General features: G+C 33.8%; 1 protein-coding gene across 3 annotated transcripts in view; it reads right to left on the bottom strand.

Moving 5' to 3' along the window:
• The window catches only part of LOC145690438 (uncharacterized), a 467,263-nt gene that overhangs the window by 250,259 nt on the left and 204,171 nt on the right, over positions 1 to 12,833 (bottom strand). The gene's annotated exons all lie outside the window — the stretch shown is intronic.

The following is a 12,833-nucleotide window of genomic DNA, read 5'->3' as shown; positions in this document are numbered from 1 at the left end:
AAGTTATTGGTTATAGACTTACTTTCAATTTGGATTTACAAACTAGTTACACGATAAAAGTGCATTAATGAAGGACTACCTTTTTTCGCTGTAGGAAAATTTGCTAGTTTATAGAACAGAAGTTATGTACAGAACAAGAAACAAGATTTGTGTGAAATACAAATACTCCTTTTCATTGTTGAAGTTGTGCTAAGATAGACCTACAACTTATTTTTACTATTTCGTAACAAACTTTCGAACTTGGAAAGATACAATCAAACTATAGAATTGTAGTGTATGCAATTTTTTTGCTTTCTTTCAGCGTATAATAAAACTAGGCATGTCGGTTAATCAACAATAAGTTACCAGAAGAAAGCAAATCAAATGGAGTTGTTATAATGTAAAAATGCCAAATGTAGAGGATACCGAAACTTGGAAGTTAACATTCTAAGTTGAACTCAGCAGGAAAAAAAAGAAAAAACATGGGAAACCTGTATTTGCAGAACTGCGGCCCTCTCAAGAAGTTTTCGTATCAGCACCTGTATGTTCCTATTGTGCTTTGTATATAAAGTGGCAGAATTCTTATCTTTTCCTTTTCAGCAAAAGGGCAAAAGAGGTTTGTTTACTTTGTTTATCACTCATTTCAGTTTAAAATACATACAGAAGTATTGGAAAATGAGCCGTATAGCATTATTAAATAATTTCCCGCACATAACTATTGAAGACGTCGAAATTAAATTTGGCATATGCATTGTCTATATCTGATAGTATTTTTCAAGGTGCAGTGCATTCGGGATGTGTACTCTTATCCAGAGACGTATACTCTTATCCAAAAAGCGCAAAAAGTTTCTTTTATTAAAAATAGGAACTTTTTAAAATTTGAAATTAATAAAAAAAAAGAAACTTTTGGAAGGAAATTTTGCGAATTCTCCTGAATTTTCCTTCCCGTGTAAGCCATGCACACATGTGTGAGGTACCTCTATGTGAAAGTGCGTTTCATTTTGGAGAGAATTGAGTACGAACCATGGTATTAGAATGAATGGACAAATAGATGATATAGCACCTACTTGACAAAGTATTTTTAAAAAATCTTTTGAAATGCCTGAATTTGAAAAGGTGCTTATGCTATGTTCCAAATTCAATAAGTTTGAGAGTCGCTAGAAGTTATTCGATTGACTAGAAATTTTGCAGATTCTGCCTTTTTGTTGATTGGCACAGGATTAGGGAATATGAGCAGAAAACGTCTTAACTTTCGGAAAATTACCTATAGTTAAGGGCCACTTTAGTCTATACAATTCAGCGAGTTACTTTCAAGTTGCATCTGATTTACACAAATAATAATTTGAAATTTGTGTTTGCCGTCAATTATCATGATAAGAGGAATATTAAATATAGATATTAAACTTACCCATTTTGATTCATAGGGATAACAAAACCATAACAAAAACACATATAACAAAAATAAATTGAAAGATCTCTTAAGCCATTGATATATCTCTACGTAGCATTCTCTTTTCAAAAATATAAGCTATCTCCTGAATAAATGGATAGCTTACACGCCTTTGGCGCGGGAGACCCGGATTAGATTCTTGGAGCGACCTCATATTGTTCAGATCTCACGCTGTGCTATAGATCTAGGTCTCATACAGCTTTGCTGCTGAAAGAGACGATAAACTGAAATAAAGTCAGAAATATTTTCAAAAATATAAAATTCTCTTTTATTATTATTATTTATAGAAAAGTGAACTCGTTTGAAAATAGTCATTCACTTAATTCAATTGTGCATTATTTCCATTTTATTTGCTTAAAATCATTTCGTGAAAAATGTTGACATCACATCTTTTTATATAATTTAAGCTCTAAAATGGATGAAATTTATTCTTACTCCTTCCAAGAACTGGACTAATAATAATCGTCTCTTGGAATAATGTTGGTGTTTTGAAGTATTTGAAGTTTTCGATAAAAAAAATTGATGACTATAAGCTTTACTTAAATCATTCAGAAATTGGAGTTTGACGTTGTGCTCACCTTGTATAACGTCAGATATACTTCAGATTTTATCCCGTTCAATTACAAAATAGAGTAATATTACGTTCGCCCCATCTAAGTTGCATTGGATGTAGACATATACCCTTATAAATATATCCATTAGCAAGTCTGTGCTTGTGTATTTGAACGAACATGTCATGAACATTTCGAACGCTGTATTTCGACAGCCAACTGAAGGTAGAAGATGAAACAAAAACTGTGAAACGGCTATTTTGATGGCTGAACGAAGGTCCCTTGGCTATAATATTATTCTGAAAGTTCACCTTCCCAATGATAGAAATAACGTTTAGCAGGATCTAAAAGAGGATGGGGGAGTAGGTCACTCATGGTAGTGAATGTATATATATACGTAGATGTAGTTAAATAATCCTCTGGAGATCCATTGCAGAAAAACCAGAATAATAACACCACACACAGTTAGTGGTTTTACGTACCAACTGACGCTTGATACAACTCTTTTTCTACGATGATCCTCTCTCCTTCTACCTCTTCTGTTTCAGTGTTGCCATCAATATCAGAATACAAGTTTACTTATTTGAAGAAAATAAGAAAAGCACCCGAGGCCTATCGCTGACTTTCCAATGCATAATCAATAGCAGTTGCAAATTAACACTATGATATAACTAACTCTTGTGACTGTGTGGTTGGCGTACATGCTTTTAGCATGGGAGACCCGGGTTCGATTCCCAATAAGAGCTCATGTAGACCGGATCCAACGTTAGGCTATAGCCGTAGGTCTACGTCTCATATATTCTCGGTGCTGAAAGAAACGCTAAACTCCAATCCAACGAAGGAAGAGAATGCTGTCTTAAGTCATCAACGTTGAAATTCGTTGGTTGTGGAGTTTAACGTTACTTTTCAGCAACGAGGCTGTATGAAACGTGAATCTAGAACAGTGTTTTCTAACCTCTTTCCTTGTGGTAATACCGTATTAGTACACACGGTTTTATAGAACATCCATTCATTGAAAATACAAAATAAAAACTCAACTGTAACAAAGACTGTTTAATTCGAAGAAATGTTCATTGTTTATTGATGATTTGCCCATTATAATACGTTTATTAAACACTATTTTCAGAGGTACAAAACTTTACGTTTACAGATTCAAAATAATAATTAAAAAATGATACCCTCATGTGACGGTTGAATGACTCACATAAACAAGGTTTTTCTGACAAATCTGTCAATTTCTGGAGTATTCCGTAAGATATGCGCAAACTTTGTAAATATTTCAATAATGTTACATTTGTAGATATAAGTAGATTAGGAAAGAGGTATCATACTTCACATGGCCTCCATCTTGTCAGTTACATACATTTTGCCTAATCTGTTAAGATCATTGACATTGTAAACAAATCAATAACTTCAAATATATCTACTGTTTCTAACATTATTCCAATTGGTTGGCCTAAAGAATCTTTAGATGAGCTAGCATCAGTAAACTTCCAAAATCTAACTTTATGACCGATAAAATAGGCTCAGCTTGTTTCAATTCTGATCGGTCAATAAAGACAGAGTAAGAACCTCAAACAATTGGATCTTGACAAGGAAAAATTAAATAAGCATGAAGTAGGACTTTATAATAAGTTTAGCATCTTTCATTGGAATGTACAAGGTCTCTCCAATAAATTTCCCTCAGCAGCCAGTTTTATACAAGATTTAGATATAAGTTTAGTTGTGGTATGCATGGTAGAACACTGGCTTAATTATAACGAGATTAAACTTCACAATATGAACGGCTACAACATTGCAAACTATTCCTGTAGACCCGCCCGACAACATGGCGGCTGTTTATGTTAAAAAACGGTATATATTATAAACGCTTAGAAGGTGTTACGGGATTTTCAGTTGAGAGGGAATTTGAAGTAACAGCTATACACCTTGTAAATTTCAAAATAATTATTTCCTTGTACAGACCAAATACAGAGAATAAGAATTCTGATTTATTTTTAGATAGGTTAAGCTGCATCTTGGAGTATGTTTGTAAATACAATTGTAGAATATTTCTGTGCGCTGATTTTAACGTTGATTTTAGAAAAAGAAAAAGTATAGAGTGCCAAGAGAGTAAGGCCATATCCTCTTTCGGCCCAAGCATATCAACACAAGTGGCTAAACCTAACCCACCCAATGGAGGGAGTTTCATAGACAATATTGTTACTAACAATAGTAGTAGTATGAGTGTTATGTGTTAAAAACTTGGATTTCAGACATGGGCCAGTAATAGGTAGCTTAGATTTAACTGTTACGAAAAATGGCAGATACAAGAAATATAGTTCTAATTCTCAGGTGCATACTAAGCAACTGGTACGCAACATCACTGATTATAGTAAAGTTACTTTTAGACATCTTTTAAGTAACGTTGATTGGACCAGTATGTACTGTATTTAGAACCTTCAATTGATTTTAAAATTACGTTTTTGTTGAATTCATTGATTTACGCAGCTGAAACTGCATTTCCCTTAAAGCCATTAAAAGGCAAATCGACGATGCCTAAAGCAAACAAAGTTAATAGCATAGAACTAGATCGAGTTAAAGATCTATGTAACATGTATTATGATTTCTACATAAGCACTGGCAATAACTGATTTAAAGAACTTCATGTAAAATATAAAAAGCAATTTAGGAAGTTATTGGAAGAGACCAGGATAGAAAATAATGACTCACTAATAAATAATGCTGGAAACAAAAGTAAGGCCATGTGGAATATTGTAAGAAGGGAATGTAATTTAACTAGGAAAAATGAAAACCTACTTCAATTATTGCTTCAGATTTAAAGGATTTTTCATTAATAAAATAAATGAAATAGTAAAGTAGATTAAGTCAAAAACTCCTAGTAGAAATTATCTGAATTCTATTCCTCAACCATCTTGTACTTTTAGCTTCAAATTAGTAACTGTTAAGGACGTTGGAAAAACAATTTAAGATGGAAAACAGTAGTACCTGTGATGTATATGGTGTTAATTCTATTATACTTAAAAGTGACATACATTTTATTGTTGAAACTTTAACACACATTGTCAACAGTTGCATATTAGAGTCGATATTTCCTGATATGTTAAAATATGTTAAAGTAATTCCATTGCACAAAACGGGCAATAATTCAGAATGTGACAACTATAGACCTATATCTATAATCCCTGCAGTAGCCAAACTTGTCGAAATATTGCTCAATGATCAAATAGTTAAATATTTTGAGAGTAACTCATTGTTTAGTAGCTCCCAATTTGGATATAGAGAAGGATTAGGTACAACTAGAGCAACAAATTCTTTAGTTAAAGATCTTTTAGACACCTTAGAAATTAAATATTTTACTAAAGTTAGATTTTATGACTTATCAAAAGCGTTCGATACGGTATCTCATAAGATTATTTTGAGTAAATTTTCAACATGATGCGTTAAACCTTATTAAGTCATACTTATCAGATAGATATCAAAAAGCAGAATTCCATAATTCGAACTCCAAATACTTGCAAGTGGGTTCTGGGGTACCACAGGGATCTCTTCTGGGTCCCATTTTATTCCTTATTTATATCAATGACCTTCCCAAAGTAGCTACTATTCCCGCTAAAGGCTATCTTTTCGGTGATGACTTTGAAGTCTGTTGTTGAAGTTCTAAATCAGGATGCCTTGATAACAATTACCTCAAGATATAACAACTATAGTTGAAGATTGGTGTACTGCAAACCTTGTGTGTTTAAACCTGAGTAAAATATAAGATCTTAATGTTACATATAACAATCTAGATTACAGAGAAGATTTTAAACTTAATTTTTTGGGATTTGAACTTGATTCAAAATTAAACTGGTATAATCACATTGAAATCACGACAGCTAGTGTAACAAAGGGTATATGCATGTTGAGAAAATTAAGAAATTGCGTTAGTTTGAAAATCTTAAGAATTGTTTATTTTGTCCAAATCCATAGCTTTCTATCATGTGGTACTATTCTTTGGGGTGGATCTAGTAACACTTATAAGCTTTTAAAGCTGCAAAAGAAACCTGTCAGATTGTTATGTAGTCTTTCTTCTTGCAGTCACTGCAAACCTAGCTTTAAACTACTCAAAATAATGACTCTTCCTGCTATTTTTTCTTTTTAATGTTTAATGTATGTAAAAGACAACAGAGGTAACTTCCTTGAACATTCCAGGTATCATTCATATAACACAAGATACAAAAATAATATAATGACTTTTGTGTTTTGGTATAATTGTAATACACTGAGTTTTATTGGTACGTCCACAAAATTATTCAACACTCTTCCGAAAGCACTGAGAGATGCTGAAGTGGGTGCTTTTAAAAGTAAACTCAAATCACTCTTATTAAATAATCCAATATATGATATAGAAGAGTTTTAAGAAATTACAAAGCAGTTAAAGTGAAAAACAACACAGTATTGAAGAACTATGAGAAAAATGAATAGACATGTATAGTACGAATAGTTATATATTGTATTGTGTTGTAATCGTTATTCTTTGTATTTTATTAGAATTACAATCGAGAATTTATATATATTTGATTTTTCCATATCTGTAAATACTCTGTATCTATTTTAATCTGTAACTTCAAGATCTGACGATTGTAATGCTTTTGATGTCCTCTGAATTTTCTGCAATAAAGACGATATGAATATGAATGTACCATTTTCAATTTGTAAACTGATACATATCACGAAACAAAGAAACAAACTTGAGGAAAACAGCTAACACAGCAACTCTTGCAAATAGCTAAGATGTCGAGAAAAGAAGCGTTAAAGCAAACCTATAGATAGCAACAATATATAACATTAAGAATGGAATATCTAGTGTAATCTTTGAATTTTACTCGCACAAAATTGCAGAAATCAACATCTCCATCACGCAGTCAATACGCTGAACGAAAAGAAGATAATTTATTTTTATCACAAGTTCATTCGTTTTATGTTCTGAATTTGTGTCAGAAACAAATCTCGCAATATGCTTGATGCTACTCAAGGATGTCGCGACACTAAAGTTGGAAAGCTGTAACTAGAGCTTAAGGTGATATCCGAACCACGTAACTTCTCACTGAGAATCGAACATTGGTATCTTGTGTTCATATTCCTACAATATAGTCACAAAGCAACTTAATATCAGTGATTGTCTTTTGTATACTTAAAAGCATTATATACTTCTTGTCAGGGGTGCCCATCCCCCCCAAAGCTGATGGCGCACTCCCCCCAAAACTAATAATCTCTTCCCTCCTCAAAACTCAAGTCCTCTAAAAACAATTGCCCAGTGTAGCAGTAGTTTTTATAGTACTAGTAATTGTTATTTTCGTTGTTGTTTTTATTTCCTGTAGTAGCATTATAGAATGCTTGTAGTAGTAGTAGGGGGAGTAGTAATTATAAAAATGGCATTACTTTTATTAGTAGTCTTGGTAGTGTACAATACTAAATATGTTCTATAAGGGTATTGAAGGGTATAAAAACTTCTACACACTGTGTATGACACAGGTATTCTTTTTTTTTTTTACAACTAGCAGCGTTCACCCCGCTTCGCTGCGGTCACCCCGGAACGCAATAAACTTTGTTACTTAGATAATTTTTACTTTTTCGCTTTCAAGTGATATGATAAAAACCATAGAAGATTGCAGTAAATGTTAACATTATATCGCCTGTCATTTATGTTAACCCGCCCCGCTTCGCTGCGGTCACCCCGGAAGTTTTCGCTTTCAAGTGATATGATAAAAACCATAGTAGATTGCAGTAAATGTTAACATTATATCGCCTGTCATTTATGTTAACCCGCCGAGTTACACGGTCATGCGGGTTGCATATAAATACGTTTATTTTTACCTATGATGAACTAACAAAGGATTTGTACGTTATGGACACTTGAATGGTCAATTATCTCAAGACACTGGTAATTAAAAATTAAAATGATATGATAAAAACCATCTAGGGTCCAAATCCTAATAACCCCCCAAAAATAAAAGAAATTGGTTCAGCCGTATTAGCGTGATGAGGTAACAAAGGATTTGTGCGTTCTCTTTTATATATATAGATTAGTAGTATTATTTTTTTCTTTACAAAATATTGATATAATTCCTTGTACATGAAAAGTAAGACGCAAGTTACAAGTTATTGAGTTTGATACCAAAAGAAAATGTTATCCTCGAAATTAGCCTACAAAAAGAAGTGATATCCAGCAAAAAACATTCCTGTAAAAGACCCAAGTACGAGTGGCCTTAAAAAGAATTGAAATCACAAAAATAGGCGCCAAGTTCTGGTGGACAACAGTTACAAACACTCACTGGCTCACTTCAAATTTAGATTTGAAATTTGGCTGTTGTCTGTATGGTTACCACTAACTCACAATTATGTCAAACTACTTTATAATTTTCAACAGACAACATAGGCAAGTTTCAAATCTAAATTTGAAAGTGATTCCTTGAGTGTTTGTATCTGTTGTTCACCAGAACTTGGCGCCATCCTTTCATATAGCAACTCGCGCTGTACTTCATTCATAGAGTTTCTAAGCAGGGGGTAGGGGGATTCATTCTCGAGATTTAAAAAAGAATCGCATCGTGTTCCAATATTATTCTGACGACAGCAAAATTACTTATTCGACATTAGAGTAAAATTCTTCCCCAATTTTTTTATTCCCCCCCAATTTTTTTCTCGATGGCACAACTTGTGCCATTCATCCCTGCTGTGGGCGGCCCTTCTCTCTTAAAAATAGGGGGTGCGGTAGCTCAGTGGTAGAGCGTTCACCTCCGGTGCTTGGGGTCCCTGGTTCGATCCCAGCTCGCGCCGTGTGGACTTTGTGGTGGACAAACACCGTGCTCGTTGGTTTTCTCGGGGTTCTCCCGTTTCCTCCCACTTTCTTCATTCAACCACCTCACTGATTTCTCATTATCACCGTCTTCTTTAGCCTAACCGGCATAAGCATGGGACGTAAAACTTAAAGATTTCATTTCATTTTTTCTCTCTTGAAACGAACCAACCTTTCCTTACATACGGCTACTTGCGCGGTACTTCATTCATCGAGTATCGAAGCAGGGCGTACGGGGGTTCACCCCGGAAAATTTTTGAAAATTAGCTTCTCAAAATCGTGTTTTAATACTATTCCGACAGTAAAATTGCTAGTTCGAAAGTAGAGTAAAATCCCCCCCAAAATTTTTCTCAATGGCGCAGCTTGCGTCATACATCCTCCCTGTGGGCGGCCCTGCTTCTTGTATTGCAAGCAGATTTCACAATCACTTACATGGAATTAAATAGGCAAGTAGCATGTAAGAGGAAGAAGACCAAAAATAGTAGTTCTGTGCCTATTGATTGACTTTTATTTACTTTTTTTTTTTTTTATCAGCAACGAGAGTATCGCTGATCTATTGTTTGAAGTGCGAAATTTCTCAATTTCTTAACTTCAAGAACGAAGCTTAGCAGCTACTTACATTGTTCTGTTTCACATATTCAGTTTCATTCTCCTGTTTCATACATTTCACTGCAGATTCGGAACAATTCTTTCTTGCCCTTGTCTCGCACACTTTTAATGAATTCAATCGATAAATGATCTATCACGGTAGTTTTTCCATTTCTAATTTCGGATATAGCTTTTTCAAACTCATCCCGCAGAATACTAAATCCTTTATCATCCTCGTTTTCTTCAATCTTTACTTCAACATCTAGGCCACATGGTTTATCCCCGCTCTCATATAAGTTCTCAACATATCGTTTCCGTCTTCGTAAGACTTTACTTCTCTCGCTGACTACCTTCCCATTCTTATTTTTTACTGCCATCATAATACTCCCCTTGTTTCCTCCGAAGTTTCCATAGATGTCACCTTGTAGACCCTTGATGTATTTTGCAACTCTTTCTAATTCTTCCATGTCCCCGCATTTTCTTAAAATTCTTCTCTTGCTCTATCTGTAAGCGAAACTTGATATAACACACATGTAACTATTTAAATGGAGCCATGACTCATCACAATACAAACACCTTATCGAATGTGTGCACACTATCAAGGATACGCAGAATTTTTTTGGGGGGAGGGGGGCAAATTTAATATGAGGATAAATTAAATTTGTAAAAATTACCCTTGAAGTTAGGAACCGTGCAACTTCTAATGCTACTGTCAGAAATTGAGTTGCAGATTTCTAAAAGGTCAGACGTTCATTGTTAATGAACTTCGTTGCGGTGCACCTTCAATAATACTGAGCCAGAAAACGTTGATGTTATTCATGACATAGTATTGCAGAATCAAAACCATTGGTGTGCTATATAAATTATAGCCATTTTGTATCAGAAGTTACATCATCCTCTGATGAAGTCTTGAAGATACAAATATGTGACAGAGCATAAGGAAAACATTAACGAGACAGGTTCTCAAATCAGGATGCTGAATACAGTCGGAAGCGAGTTCAGTGTTCTTTGTAAGTGTACTTTTAACCTCGAAGATGAAATATCGCCCTGCGCGGTAAGATATATCAAATAGTGTCCCAGTATGGCCACAACTTATTTCGATTTCTCCTCAGACAAACTTTTCTCTAGGAGAACGTGAAAGAGTGCTCACTTTTAAGCACACCATTTACCTTTATAAAGAGGATACAACCAAGTTTTAGAAAAAAAAAATCATTATTCAATGTATGGCTCACATCCACTACCTTGAACCTGAGACAAAACCGATTTGAAAGCAGTAGAAAACACACCTTATCTCCACTTCCAAATTACTCATGTGAGATTGTTCGGAGTAAGGTGATAGCCAATGTTTTATGAGACTCTAGCAAACGGTAATACTATTGAGATCTATTAAGACGTTTAAGTGAAGAAATGCGAGATCGTCGTGAAAACCTATCAAAGATGGTTCTGATACACCAAGACAATATAAGGTGTATAGGTGTAACAGCCTGGGTCCATGGGTGTAAAACAAACTGGGAGGAAATAAAATGTCTCAAATTTAATACCCTCAAGCCTTTTCTATCCCGTATTTAATAATAATAATAATAATAATAATAATAATAATAATAATAATAATAATAATAATAATAATAATAATAATAATATAAACTGAGTTCTGAAAGTTGTGAAGGAGGTATTAGGGCTTATAGGATTTCCTGAACACTAGAACTTCGGATTTATTTACAGGTTTACGAAAATCTTATGGATCAATGCAGGAAGTGATTTACAGTAAGAAGGAATCACATTGGGATATATAGAAAAAGTTTTACCCCTGTACGCCTTCTTATTTTTGGATAAATTAGAAAGTTGTCAATCTTCTCCGTGTAAAACATATACTATAAAAGTGTACAGCAAGAATAACCAAAAAGTTACAAAATAAAAATAAAAGCATCGAGTGGGATTCGAACTAGGTTCGAAAGTACTACATCAACAGAAAAACAGACCACTTAACACATGTGGCGATCGCAACAACTAAACGACACTCCTTCACTTGTGTTGATAGAGAACGAACTCCTTAACAACCCTTCTTTTCTATCACGATCTTTTTTCCCCCCTCGAGAAGCGTGTGTGTTTTCTTTAACAAAGTTTTCTGCATTACTGCTAAGATACCGTTTTGTGCTAAAAGTATCATTATATGAAGTAACAAAAGAGAATTCCAAACAGCAAACTGTGAGCTGTGTTCGTAAATCTTGTTTCTTTTTTTCATTCCTTCCCCTCTTCACACTCACTTGTCAGAATGCGTTGTTGCCAACGTTACAATTTTAAGGAAAATTTTACTTGCACATTTATAAATTGAAGAAGTGTACCTCACATTATATATTTCAACATGGTGCAGATTTGTGTGGCTTACGCCCTATGTTCCATTCCAGAAGAACAGTTCTATAGTGCTTAAATATAGTCATTTCAACAGTTCTAGCCAATAATTTAACATAGTTGGAGAATACTGTGAGGCTTAAGCATTTTTGTATCGGTCTGAAGACGATTTCAACATGCAGGTAGAGGTATTTTAAAACCCAAACTCTTTCATTCTTGATTAGAGGCTAAGTAATTTTAAGTTGATTTAGAACTTTAATCAAAGGGACACTAGATATTTAGAGAATTGTAATGTTTTACTATTAACTAGAAGTAGACTAAGTTAGATCAAAACAACACTATGAATACTATAAAAAATTTGCATTACCCAATTGTGAGAAGTGATGGTAAACAAGCGAGATCTGAGTCAAAAATCAGTCACTTTAAGGTGCATGCTTGTATGTTTGGAACTTTTATAGAGTATTCTCCGAAGTGCAATAATTCGGTTAAAAATGAAATTTAAAAATTCAATATCCAAATGGTTTGTAGTTAAAATTACACTTAGAGAAAGAGATATTGCAATCAAACTTGATTGCAAAGTAAAATTTCTAGTGACAGTGACAAATCTTGTAAATGCTTATAGAATTTAAGAATCTGCTACAATGTTCTCAATAAAAGGGAAAGACAGTAAGTTGCTATTTAGAGCTGGAGTAGATCAGAGCACGTTAGATAAGTGGTTTCAGATATGTAGTTGGAGATTCGATTTGTAACCTACTCAGCAGATGTTGCAGAAATATTAATAAGATGCAACGAATGATCAGATTTCTCAGTATCATCTGAAGTAATTCTTTCTGATTTATCAGTTTATGCACATATCTTTAAGAAAAATCAATCTCGGATGTTTTCTTAAAAATAAATTCAGAGAAAAACTAGAATTGTTACATTGTGTATACATGGTGTGTTTATGTTAAGCAATTTTTATTTTATTTCAGTATCATTTAGGCCTGGTTTTAATGGCTTCTTTTAAGCAAGAAGTAATTTTTTCACAATTGACTATAACAACTTTATGCTAAATTAATCTATTTCAATATCAATAACT

This window comes from Thermobia domestica, chromosome 1, assembly GCF_964235325.1.
Source record: "Thermobia domestica chromosome 1, izTheDome1.hap1.1, whole genome shotgun sequence".
Classification (NCBI taxonomy): domain Eukaryota; kingdom Metazoa; phylum Arthropoda; class Insecta; order Zygentoma; family Lepismatidae; genus Thermobia; species Thermobia domestica.
This window is presented reverse-complemented; position numbering and strand designations above follow the sequence as displayed.